The 12,685-nt window shown below is 41.3% G+C and overlaps 1 pseudogene; it reads right to left on the bottom strand.

Moving 5' to 3' along the window:
- Window positions 1-7,304: 7,304 nt before the first annotated feature.
- LOC142875632 (small ribosomal subunit protein uS15 pseudogene) lies at window positions 7,305-11,145 on the bottom strand (annotated as a pseudogene).
- Window positions 11,146-12,685: the final 1,540 nt, after the last annotated feature.

Below are 12,685 nucleotides of genomic sequence, written 5' to 3' on the forward strand. Positions count from 1 at the left end.
TGTGAATATACCCATCCCTTCCTCCCACCTCCCACCTGCCGGGCAGCCGAATGTTATTACTGTATGTGACTTAAGTGTTGCTCAGTTAATACCAATTTGCTGGTGAGTACATGTGGTGCTTGTTTTTCCATTCTTGGGATACTTCACTTAGTAGAATGGGCTTCCAGCTCTATCCAGGATAATACAAGGGGTGTGAGATCACCATTGTTTTTTGTGGCTGAGTAGAACTCCATGGTATACATATACCACATTTTATTAATCCACTCATGTATTGATGGGCACTTGTGTTGTTTCCACATCTTTGCAATTGTGAGTTGTCACACACCTCTTTAAAAGGACAGCCAAGGCGACTATCAGAGCTTTGAAATACTAGCTGGTTTTAGTTCTCACAAGCAGGTGTTAATGCATAAGCGCCCTCTTCTTTTTTCACTTTGCTACCTTCAAGGACCTTCTCCTAATCTGCTAATTTTTCTTCATGTCCCTGAATTAAAGGTCTCTTGATTTACATAATTTGCTGGTAGTGTGTGACGTCAAAGAAAGAATAAGAATCTTTGCCCTTGAGAAGCTTAAACTCTGATTCCAGAGACAAGGCACATGAAACGCTAAGTAGTAATATAAGAATATCGTAAGGTAGGTAGTTTCCTGATGAGTTCAGGTTAAAAAGGACACAAGTCGGTGAGATCAGAAAAGGCTTTATCATCTACTCCCTTTGAGGTGGCTGTGATTCTTTACACCTATTAAATTTCACATGTGGTACACTTGATATGAACATCAAATTGAACATTTATTGAGTTTCGTCAGTAATCCTTCACTTTTGTTGGAGGGAATCAGAGGTGTTAAAAGGCAAAATGGGATTCTCATTACAAGGGAGACAAAAGCTATTAAAAAGAGAGATGAACTCCAGTTGGTAAATGGGTCAGAATTAGGCGATGGTTGGAAAAGAAGATCCTTATAGGAGGTTAAAAATTGAGCCTGGTGTGGAGTAAATATTTGTTGGCTGAATAAATGATGATAAGAGTTCATGGAAGAGAAGGGTAATCCTAGAGGTAAGAACAAACATGGGCTACTTTAATTAATGTAAACATTTGATTTTAATGCCAAATTTGCTGTGGCATCATTTCTTGACTTTTTGTATATTCTCTAATACGATGCAAATAATACTTGATTAAATCTTAGAGGTTACATCTGCTAAACCATTAGACCTGCATCTTTGCTAGGAATTTGTATAACATATTGGTCAAGAATGTTGGTGCTGACATCAACCCACATAGCTTCCAAACCTGACTCTACCAGGTACTGGTTATTTTATCTTAGACAAGTCTCTCCGTATTTCACTTTCTCTGAACCAGGAAGATGGTAGTTTGAACCATATAAAACTGCTGATAATTGACCATTTGAAATCTACAGAAGTGGAAAATCCCCATAGTTCCACCTAGTATAGTATTTATCACACTGGGTAGATGTGAGGAGTTGTGAGAGAAGGCATGAAAAGCCCTTAGTATAGTATATAGTAGACACTTAGTGAGAACTCCTGTTATTAATGCCTCTACTAATGTCTAATGATGAGTTAGCTAATACGGTTTCCATCAGGCCCCCAGCTGTAAATAGAGAACTAAAGCCTAAGGTTTATAGTATAGCTGGAGATCATTTAATGTTATCTCCATGTAGGGTTGCTAGTCAACTAATAACTCCTGTGGGAATAGCAGATTATTGTAGCTGTTGTAAAACACATGGGTACCAGTGTCTATCCCTACTGTAAATATATAGAGAGCTCAAATAAAGCCTAGGAAAGCCATAATATCAATGGCTCATACTATTCCTGTACAACTGAATGGTTCTTTTTTTTTTTTTTTTCTTTTTAACTTTCCTCTTCTACTGGACTGAATGGTTCTTTTTCCCCAGAATAATAAGTTATAATATGTGAGATTGAGTAAATATTGGTATAAAATTGAGTCTCCTCCTCCAGTGGGATCAAAAACAGTGTTATTAGGGCTACAGCTGGTTAATAGTATGGTAATGTTGGCCACTAATACTGGGAAAGACTAATAAAAGTACAGTTGTGATTAATACTGATCAGACAAACAGTGGTGTCTGGCATTGGAATATTGTTGGAGGTTTTATGTTAATGATTGTTGTAATAAAATTAATAGCTCTTAAAACTGATTAAACACCTGCTCAGTGTAATGTGAAAATTGTAAGATCTATGGAGGCTCCTGCATGTGCTAGATTTCCAGCTAAAGATGAGTACACTGCTCATCCTGTACCAGCTGGCTTTTCCTGTTGAGGAGGCAAGCACATGATGATAGGAAAAGTCAGAAGCTTACATTGTTCATTCAGGGAAATGCTGTGTCTGGGGCCCCAAACATTAAAGGGACTAATCAGTTACCGAACCCTCTAATTATAATAGGTATAACGATAAAAAAGATTATCACCAATGCTTAGACAATGATGATGACATTGTAAATTTAATCATCGCCTAACGGGTTCCATGGTTGACCCCATTCAGCCTGAATTAAAAGACTTAGGGCAGTTCATACTATTCCAGCTCAAGCACCTGAATAGTAAATGCAGTGTGCCAATATCTTTGTGGTTTTTTGAGAATAATAAATAATTAATGAACATAGAGGGATAAAATGGCTGAGTAAGCTTTAGACTGTAAATCTAAAGACAAAGGTTGAACCCTCTTTTTACCAAGTTTCCAGGTGAATATTCAAATTGAATTGCAAATTCAAAGGGGCCACTTTAATTCTGCCAGGGCTGCTTCTACTTTCTTTTTCCCTCAAGGCAGTGAGAGAAGTAGATGGAAGCCAGTTGATTAGGGTATTTAGCTGTTAACTAAATTTCTGTGGGATCAGACGCCACACTACTAAGGATTTAGCTTAATTAACGTGTTTGGTTTGCATTCACTTGATGTAAGATAGAGTCTTATAGTCCTTAATTGTCAGGAATTAAGTATTAGGGTACTTGCTTAGGGCTTTGAAGGCTCTTGATCAGTCTAACTCAAATTTCTAATCCAATGTTGAGAATATTGGTGCAAGTGGGAGGGAAAAGGTTGACAGTATAACAAATGATGAAAGAAATAATGTTTTATATTTTCAGATTGTCTCTGTCGCTATGTTGTTGGTTATTGAGAATATTGTTAATGATGTAAAATAAATTAATAGTATATAAAATATAAATTGAATAATGCTATGATAGCTATAAATGTTGGTATAATAATGCTGTTGCTTTTTGTTAATTCTTGAATAATGATTCATTTGAGTAAAAATTCTGTGAGTGGAATTATAATCCTAGAGATAATAGGGTTACAAAGATTGTGGACCTTATTAGTGGTAATTTACTTTATGTATGTGATAACGATAATGTTGTGATAGTTATATTTAAATTCAATATTAATGCAGTAATTGTTACTATAATATCAAATATTAGATTTGAGATTATTGTAAAGGGTTATAGATAAGGATGGTTATGATTCATTCTATATATGCCATTGATGAATATAGGCCAGAATTTTTCATAGTTATGTCTGATTTAATCCTCATCCTCCTATAAATTAATATTATAGTGATAATTAATATTACATTTAGGTCAACTGATGCTAATTGAATAGGATTGAAATTGGTGCCAGTTTTTGTAATGTTGATAGAATTATGCCTAATATTAGTGGAATTCCTTGTGTTACTTCTGGGACACAAAAATAAAATAGAGAGAGTCTAAGTTTTATAATTAGTGCCATAGCAATTGTTAGAGATGTTATTAGGTTGGGGATTTTTATGATTATTCATTGCTTAGAATATGATATGTTAATAATGATAGCTATTATTAGGAGTATAGATGCAGTGTCTTATGTTAAGAAATGTTTAGTAGCTGGTTTTGTGAATCATGGGTTTTTTTTATTATAGTAGGAGGAATGGTAAGTATCCTTTCTTTACTCATCACAAGAAGCAACTCCTCATTTGTTCAAATTTTGTCATGAGATTGCAGCAATTCAGTCACATCTTCAGGCTCCACTTTTTTTTTTTCTTTTTGCTTTTTTTTTCCAGACAGGGTCTCACTCTATTGCCTGGGCTAGAGTGCCGTGCTGTCAGCCTAGCTCACAGCAACCTCAAACTCCTGGGCTCAAGCGATCCTTCTGCCTCAGCCTCCTGAGTAGCTGGGACTACAGGCATGTGCCACCATGCCCAGTTAATTTTTATATATATATATATATATCATATATCAGCCTGTCCTTTGAAGCTTTAAAGCTAGGCATTGACCTCTCTAGCTATGAAAGTCCTAGATGACATCCTCTTCCAATAAAAGGCTGTTTTGTCTACACTGAAAATCTTTTGTTTAGTGTAGCCACCTTCATTAATTATCTTAGCTAGATCTGGATAACTTGCTGCTTCACCTTGCACTTTTATGTCGTGGGGATGGCTTCTTTCCTTAAGCTTCATGAACCAATCTTTGCTGGCTTCCAACTTTTCTTCTTCTTTACTCACCTCTCTCAGCCTTATAGAATTGGAGAGAGTTAGGGCCTTGCTCTGGATTAGGCTTTCACTCAAAGGAATGTTGTGGCTAATTTTATCTTCTATCCAGATCACTCAAACTTTCTCCATCTCAGCAGTAAGGCTGTTTCCCTTTCTCATCATTTGTGTGTTCACTGGAGTAGCACTTTTAATTTCCTTCAAGAATTTTTCCTTTGCATTCACAACTTGGCTGTTTAATGGAAGAGGCCTGGCTTTTGACTTTTCTTGGCTTTTGATGTGTTTTCCTCATAAAGCTTAATCATTTACAGCTTTTGATGTAAAGTGAGCGATGTGTGACTCTTCCTTTAACTTGAGCACTTAGAGACCGTGGTAGGGTTATTAATTGGCCTTGTTTCTATATGGTTGTGTCTCAGGTAATAGGGAGGCCCAAGGAAAGGGAGAGAGACAGGAGAATGGCCAGTCAATGGAGTAGTCAATAAATACATCATATTTATTAAGTTCTCTATCTTATATGGGAACATTTCATGGCATCCCAAAACAAATATAGTAGTAATATCAAAGATCATTGATCAGTGATCACCATAACGGATGTAATAATAATGAAAAAGTCTGAAGTATTTTGAGAATTAACAAAATGTGACAGAGACACAAAGTGAACACATGCTGTTGGAAAAATGGTGCTAGTAGACTCGCTTGATGCAGAGGTTGCCACCAACCTAATCAAAAAGATCTGAAATCCAAAATCCTTCAAAATCTGAAACCTTCTGAGCACTGACATGATGCTCAAAGGAAATGCTCATTTTAGATTTCAGATTAGGGATGCTCAACTGGTAAGTATAATGCAAATATTCTAAAATCTGAAAAAATCTGAAATCCAGAACACATCTGGTCCCAAGCATTTAGGATAAGGGATACTCAATCTGTAGTAGCTACTGTGTGACCTTGCCTTCCCTGTCACACTGTGTATTCAACAGGGTAATCCGCTTCCTCTCCTGTACCATCTACTTTCCATCAGCCACCCCCCTCCACATCAGTAAGGGCAGCTTCCTTACCATCTGGCCTTCTGTAGTGGAAAGGTCATTGAATTTGCAGTAAGTAGACCTAGGAACTCATCCTGGCTCTGTTGGCAACTAGGTGTATGACCTTGGGCAAGGTCATACCTCATGTATTGTTTTTCTCAGCCTCAGGTTTTCCATCTGTAAAAGAAGAGGGAGTTGTTAGATTAAAATTAGTGGTGTTAGATATGCTCTTGTTACTAAAATCTCCACACTTGTCCATGAGGCCGAAAAAGAACATGGACAAGTGGTTTGAGGAGGAAGGAAAGAGAGTTTACTTTGCCAGCAAAGGAAGAAATATGGTAGATCTTCTTGTCTCAAAATCCCAAATTTCCTGAACATTCTCAGAAATACAGAGCTTTTAAAGGATGGATTCTCAGCTTCAGGCAATTACAGTTGATAATCCTGATCATCCCATCTGCACTGAAGACAGTCTCGTAAGCTCCACCCAGGATCTCCCTTTACCAGGTCCGCTGAGCCTTCTCTTGTTGCTCAAATAAGCAAAAGACTACCCTGCCCCTCCCAATCACTGGGCTGAGGCAGGGATACAGGCTTTAGGGACAGAAAATATTTTTGCCATTTTTTCCAGCCTTTCCCTCCGTTACACTCCAGAGTTAAGAGGCAACAGGTGGAATCGGGGACCTGGACCTTGCCTTTAACCAGAGCAGTTCTGTCTTGGTGTGTTTTGTTTGTTTACACATCTTAGTAATATTTAGTTTGAACAAAGGGTGCCTTAGTTAAAAACTGTTTGAAAATCCCTGGCTTAGATGAATTATAAATCCTTTTCCTCCTATTATCTCAGGAACCACAACTCCTCATTTGTTAATCAGAAAAAGGCCTTGCTGGTATTCTGAAAAGGATTGTTACCTGCTGGGAAAATTTCTCTCTCTTTAGTTTTCTTAAAATCGAAATCTAATCATAGGTCCGGCTGGTTCTCCACACTGACTTGATATGTACAATCCTGGCTTGTTTGTATTTTTATTGTCTTTTTAACGTTTGCTCATTCACTTCATGCGGAGATTTGCTAGCTGATTATAAAGCATAGCTCTGGGGGACGTCCTCTTGGAGATCAGCTGCTGGTCCAAGAGGTCGGAGGCAGGTCCAAACATGCTTTTTGTAAGTTGGGTGGGAAGAGCAGTGCTGAGCATTGGCAGGATTCATTTGAACACTCACCATTTACAAAGCATTTGTTAAAAAAAGAAAATTAGGATGCAAACTAAAATTCAGTGCATTTGAGTATAAAATTTTAAAAAAGCATTTATCGAGTACCTACCACATGTGATGTGCTTTGGTAGGGAGTAAAAAACAAAGACTACACCATGTCTTTTCTGGAGTCTGGATCATACATCTTCTCAGAAACAATTAGATTAACTTAAAATTTGAAGATTCCTAAATGTTTGGTTCCTAATGAAAATAAAAAGAGAACTTGTGAGCCATTTGACCTTCCTAGTATAACCTTCAAATTTATTTCAGACCTGCTTTTTGTGACCCAACTCTGAATTTTGTACATTAACAGTTCAGTAGATAGAAGATACATTGCAAATTCTGTAATAACTGTTATTAGTAACGGATTTGATGTTTTATTTTTAAAAATGAAACAAACTCTCCGAAGAAAGCATGGACCCTTGCCTCTATGCTTTCGCATGTGCTGTTCACTCAATCTGGAACATTCTTCTCTCTGTCCTCATATCCCCTTCCTGTAGTGGTTTTTTGTTTTCATTTTATTTTATTTGTGTTTTTAGTTAACCAATGATTTTATTGCTGGAGTACATAGATAAATTCATGCATCCGGGGCAGAGGCTGTGGATGACTCATACTGCCAATTGGAAGGTAGAACTTATTTGGTCTTCTAATATTGAGCCAATCGGTGAATTTCAGCTTTCTCTTTGAATCTGATGGAATTTAGCACATTTATCTTTCCCATTCCTTTCAAGATACTTTCAAGCAGCAACTGCTTTCTTAATTAAATGGTAAAGATCCTCAGGAAGATCAGAAGCAAGTCCTTTGGACTTAAGGATTCTCGAGATTTTATTGCCTAACACAAAATGTACTTGTGCAACAGAACAGGTGTGAGTCCCTCACGATCACACTGATTTGTGAAGGAGTTGAGCCCTCTTGGCCAGTTTGTAAATCTGTTCCTTCATGTCATCAGGCATCAACTTTGGCCAAGCGAGGAGGACATCTTGGTGATAGGGCAGAGCCCACTGGAATAGGCTCTTTGCAGGAGCGTGTATGCAACCCTTGATGGTGGCAGTCAGGCAGCAAAAAGCCCCTTCCTGTGGTTAATTGACTTTTAAATTCCATGTTTGGGGTGTGAATCCTTTGGGAAGCCCTTCCAAGTCTGAGTTATGCACCCCTCTTGTGTTCTCCTAAAACATCTTGTACTTACCCTTGCTATAGGGAAAACTTATACTTTATTGCCGCAGTCCCCAAGCCCCAGGCTGCAGACCAGTATTAGTTCATGGCCTGTTATGAACCAGGCCCCACAGCAGGAGGTGAGCAGCAGGCAAGCAAGGGAAGCTTCATCTGTGTTTACAGCTGCTCCCCATCACTTGCATCACTGGCTGAGCTCCACCTCCTGTCCGATCAGCAGCAGCATTAGATTCTGCATTATGGTGAGTTGTGTAATTATTTCAGTATATATTACAGTGTAATAATAGTAGAAAAGTGTACAGCAAATGTAATGCCCTTGAATCATCCTGAAATCCTCCCCCTATCCCCACCCCAGTCCATAGAAAAATATTCTTCCATGAAACTGGTCCCTGATGCCAAAAAGGTTAGGGAATTTTTTGCTACTTTATTGTAGTGGTCTGTTTCATCATTGAAACAGTCTGTTGTACTAACTGATGCATTAGGGTTTACTTAGTACTAACCATAGACACACTTTAGATATATGGATCCACTTAATCTTCTCATTGCTATGAGGTAGATACTGTCAGCATCACCATTATACAGAGGGGAAACTAGGATACACAGAAGTTAAGTAACTTAGCTAGGGTCATGTAGCTAGCATGTGGTAGAGCTGGGCTTCTGATCCATGTAGTCTAGCTCCAGGGTCTGTATTCTTAAGCATCCTACTATTTCCAATACCAGTACAGTCTTGCTGACAGTGTATTCCAGGCCAACAATTTGCTTGGTACTTAGAAGGCAGTGATGTTTACTTGGAAGAGTAGATGAAGTGTGTGACCCTCACTTCCAAGGACTTTCTGCAGGGTGGCCTGGTCACAGAGAACTGATACAAGGTTAGAGGCAGAGATTATAGGAGAGGCATAGACCTAGAGCTGGGGACCTGGAAGGAGGGAGACTTAATGCTGTGTGGGAGCTGGGGGCTGACCCTGGTGGGCTCAACATTCCCTCCTAAGGAGCTGGTGTCTCAGCAAGACAGTGACCACCTTTTCTGGTTGTGTCACGACAACCTGGAATGTCTCTTGTTCTGAATCTTGAACAAGATGACCTTGATTTTATGAGAAATATTTCACATTTGATTTGTAGAAGCCTATTAAAAACAAAAATGAAAATTTTCCCTCAGTGCCAAAGAGCGAAGAAATTAAACTTGCAATGCCATCTGAACAGTGGAATTGCTGAAGCGCAGAGAAAGAGCAACTTATTTTTAAAAAGGATTTTGAGTCTAAAGAGCTTGTATAGAGAAGCTATCCTGAGCCGCCCCAGTGCTCAGTGCCCCAGGTACGCAGATGGACAGAACAGAGTGTCAGCAGAGGTCGGCTAAGGACAGTCGCAGGGGAAGACCCCTGCCTGTCTCCCGCTGTGTCTTCCGGAGTGCTGGCGATGAGGCATTTATGAGAGCTGCCAGCATTCACAGGTGTCTTCAGCAGCACTCATGCATGCTTATTCAGATGGGCTTTCGTTGACAGATTACATACATTTGGCAGGGACGTCAGAGCATTTGCTGTACCGAAGTCTGCGCTTGGTCTTGCCCTGCTTCCTCAACATGCCAGACTCCTTCCCTGCACACGGGCCCCTTGCCTCTTCCCCTTCCCCTGGACCTTCCAAATCCTTCTACCTCTTCCATTGAACCTTCCTAAGTAACTCCATTGCTCACTAATCTCCCAATTTTTGGAAATGCTACATTTGTAATTTCCACACAAATGGTAAAGGCAGTATCGTATGAGAACCTCTGACATCAGATTGTGGGGTTTAAGACCTGCTTCTGCCAATTTCCTGGGCATGACACTTAACCTCTCTGAGTCATCAGTTTCCCATATGTAAAGAGGACACAAATAATAGTCTTTGCTGTGTGGGGTTATCATAAGGATTAACTCGAGATATATGTAAATTAGTTGGCACAGTGTCAGGTGCACATCTAGCCCTCGTGGGCCAATCCTGTAGAACAGGGCCCCTGATCCTCCCTACCGCCCTTGCTTCTGGGTCCTGGTGGTGTCCCAGCAGTGGCTTTGGAGTTGGAGGTGGCTTGTCACCCACTACATACAACAGACACAAACACAGTGAAGTTGGACAGGGGCTGAAGTTACTAATCTAGTGTTTATGTCCCTCGGTTATGGGGAGGATCGCTTCTGGGCTACAGAATAGAATGTGCCAGAGCAGCTTAATCACTGGCTTATTTATTAACCAAGTCAGGGAGAGTTTGGCTGAGGACCCTAATTTACCTTTGGGGCGTTAACCTTTATTCACCTTATTGCCTGCCTCATCTTGATCCTTTAGTTTGCTCTTTTTTTTTTTTTTTTAAATTCAAGAGCCTGAGGCCAACCCAAACAGAACAGAAAGGTTCATTGGCCCAGAGCTGGCAGGGGCACCTGAGAACCCACCTCTTTATCCAGGTGCCATCTAGTCTCATGTGTCCTGAAGGTGCCTCAGCTTCCTGGTACTTACTCCTCCCCAAAGCAGGCTGTAGGAATTATTTTTTATGAGATTAAAAAGTAACTATTCCAAAGTTCTCACTATGCGTAAGCAAAATCTCACTGAGGCAGAGATATCTCAGGCCCAAAGTGAGTCACTTGAGTTTCTCCTGCCTAATCTCCAAGCTCACGCTGCCAGGGCAGGAAGAAACAGCAGATCTGAGCTGTGGGGATTCCTGGACTTTGTGTCTGCCCCTGCTGTCAGGGGCAGGCCAGTCTTTGCAAGAGGACTTTTGCTTTTACAATTCTGAGTTCTCAGTTGTTTAATCAAAAGTAGCTGGAACAATGGAGTGGTGGGTGGGGTGACATGAAAAGACATACACTCTGGACTGTGGGATCAGGATTTGGTCTTGCTATAAGCCCAATGACAATGATTCATGGATAAATTCTTTAAAAAATATAAGCTCTATTACTCTGACATTTCCAGGCTATTAACAATCACTAAGCAGGCACTGTGCTGTGTGTTTAACAGGCATTGTTTTGTTTTATTCTCATAACAACCCTTCAAGGTGGGCAGATGCAAAACTGAGCTGCAGAGAGATTGATAACTGGCCCAAAGTCAAATATTCAGAAAGTGGCAGAGTTAGAACTTGAACCCAGGTCTGAGGCCAAAGGCTGTACATTTAATGGAATAGACAGAAAATACCAACAAACCCTCTCCTTTTCCTCTAGCTCAGTGAACTCAGTGGTAATAGATATGCTCCCTTCTTCCTCATAACACAGCTGGCAGCCTCTCAACTCCAGCATGTTAGGAAGGGGGTGTGGATTTGCCTCTAGTATCAAAGTCTCTGGGAAGGAGACTGAGGCTGGTGACACAGCCCAGCACCATGGAGCTGGTTATTGCCTGGTCTTGGCAGAAGTAAGTTCCAAGCAAGATCTGTACTGTGGGAAACAAGGTGTGGGGAAACATATGTCCTTCCTGTCAAAGGAAAGGTACCTGCTCAGCCTAGATTGGATTGTAAAAAGCACCAACCACAAGAGCCTTCATGAGATTTTTGCCCTATGACCCAGAACGTGAATGTTTGATGCAAGGGGAGTTTGTTTTAGGCAGGATGATTTGAGTTGGGCTGTCTCCAGGGCTGAGGTCAAGGTTGGGTGTAGCCCTGCCTATGTGCTTTTCAGATAGGCCAGCTGCTCTCCTACTTCCACTCCCAGGACTTCAGCCAGCACAAAACCCAGCCCTTTACTTTACAGGCTCTGGGCTCATTCAGACCTGAGAGCAGACAGGATTTGCCCAAAGTCACAGTGGTTTGGTGAGGTGTCAGAGCTAGAACTCCCACCTCCTGGTACACTTTCCCCTGCCCTGCCAGGCCTCGTAACTCCTACTTGTTCCTGGTACATCCACACAGTTAGAACTTTGGGTGGGGATCGGTAGTCTCAGTGACACTTTAAGTGTAGCTATTTGTTTTGCCACCATCTTGCCCACAGGAACCATGTGGAGCTTCCAGGCGAGCAAGTGAGAGCACAGCCTGCAGATGGTCCGTGCCTGACTTGAGGGCGCCAGAAGGTTAGGCCAGGCCAGCAGGTTACTCATTCAGCAAATGTTTATGGAGCCTTTAGTCCAGAACTAGAGGCAACTGTGGTAATTACTGTAGCCCTTGCCAGCAAAAATGCTAAAAGTCTGGTGGGGCTATGGACACGTAATCAGGCAACTATTCTTTGAGGGGATACTGTTTATGTAGATGACCCCAGGGTGTTCTGGAAGCCAAGTTGATGGGATCTAACCCTGGGGGTGCTCAGGGAGGACACTTTGCAGGGGGTAATGCAGCTGGGAAGCAAAGAAGGAGCCAAAGGGCCAGTGTGGGTTGAGGGGTTCCAGATTAGAGAGCTGACAGTTTGGGGACCACACTTAGGTTAGTGCCTGGTACAAGAGACAAAAGAGGGATGACATGATGCTGAAGATGAAGTCGGTGCCAGGACACATAGGTCTCAGTGGAAACTCTGGACATTGTCGTGGGAGCAGTGGGGTGTGATACCTCGGCTCCATCTCTCGCCTGCAGCCTAAGCATGTGTGAGAGAGAAACCCTTTGCATCTCGTGGTGCCTGCCCACCAAAGAAGGTGTTTGTCTAAGAGCTCTGTAAGCAGAGCAAATTCAGAGCCTTTATGCCGGAGATGATAGCTAACGCTGGCACTCCGCGCTGGCCCACCAAGCCAGCTTTTGCCCTTGGACATGATTTGGTTCCAGAAACGGAGCTAGGGAAGCTCCCATGCATCTTGGTGCTTTGTGCTTTGTTCCCTGCCACAGGTCTTGACAGGCACTAGATGACATCATTGTGGACTCGTGTC

The sequence above is a fragment of the Microcebus murinus genome, chromosome 2 (genome assembly GCF_040939455.1).
Source record: "Microcebus murinus isolate Inina chromosome 2, M.murinus_Inina_mat1.0, whole genome shotgun sequence".
Lineage (NCBI taxonomy): Eukaryota > Metazoa > Chordata > Mammalia > Primates > Cheirogaleidae > Microcebus > Microcebus murinus.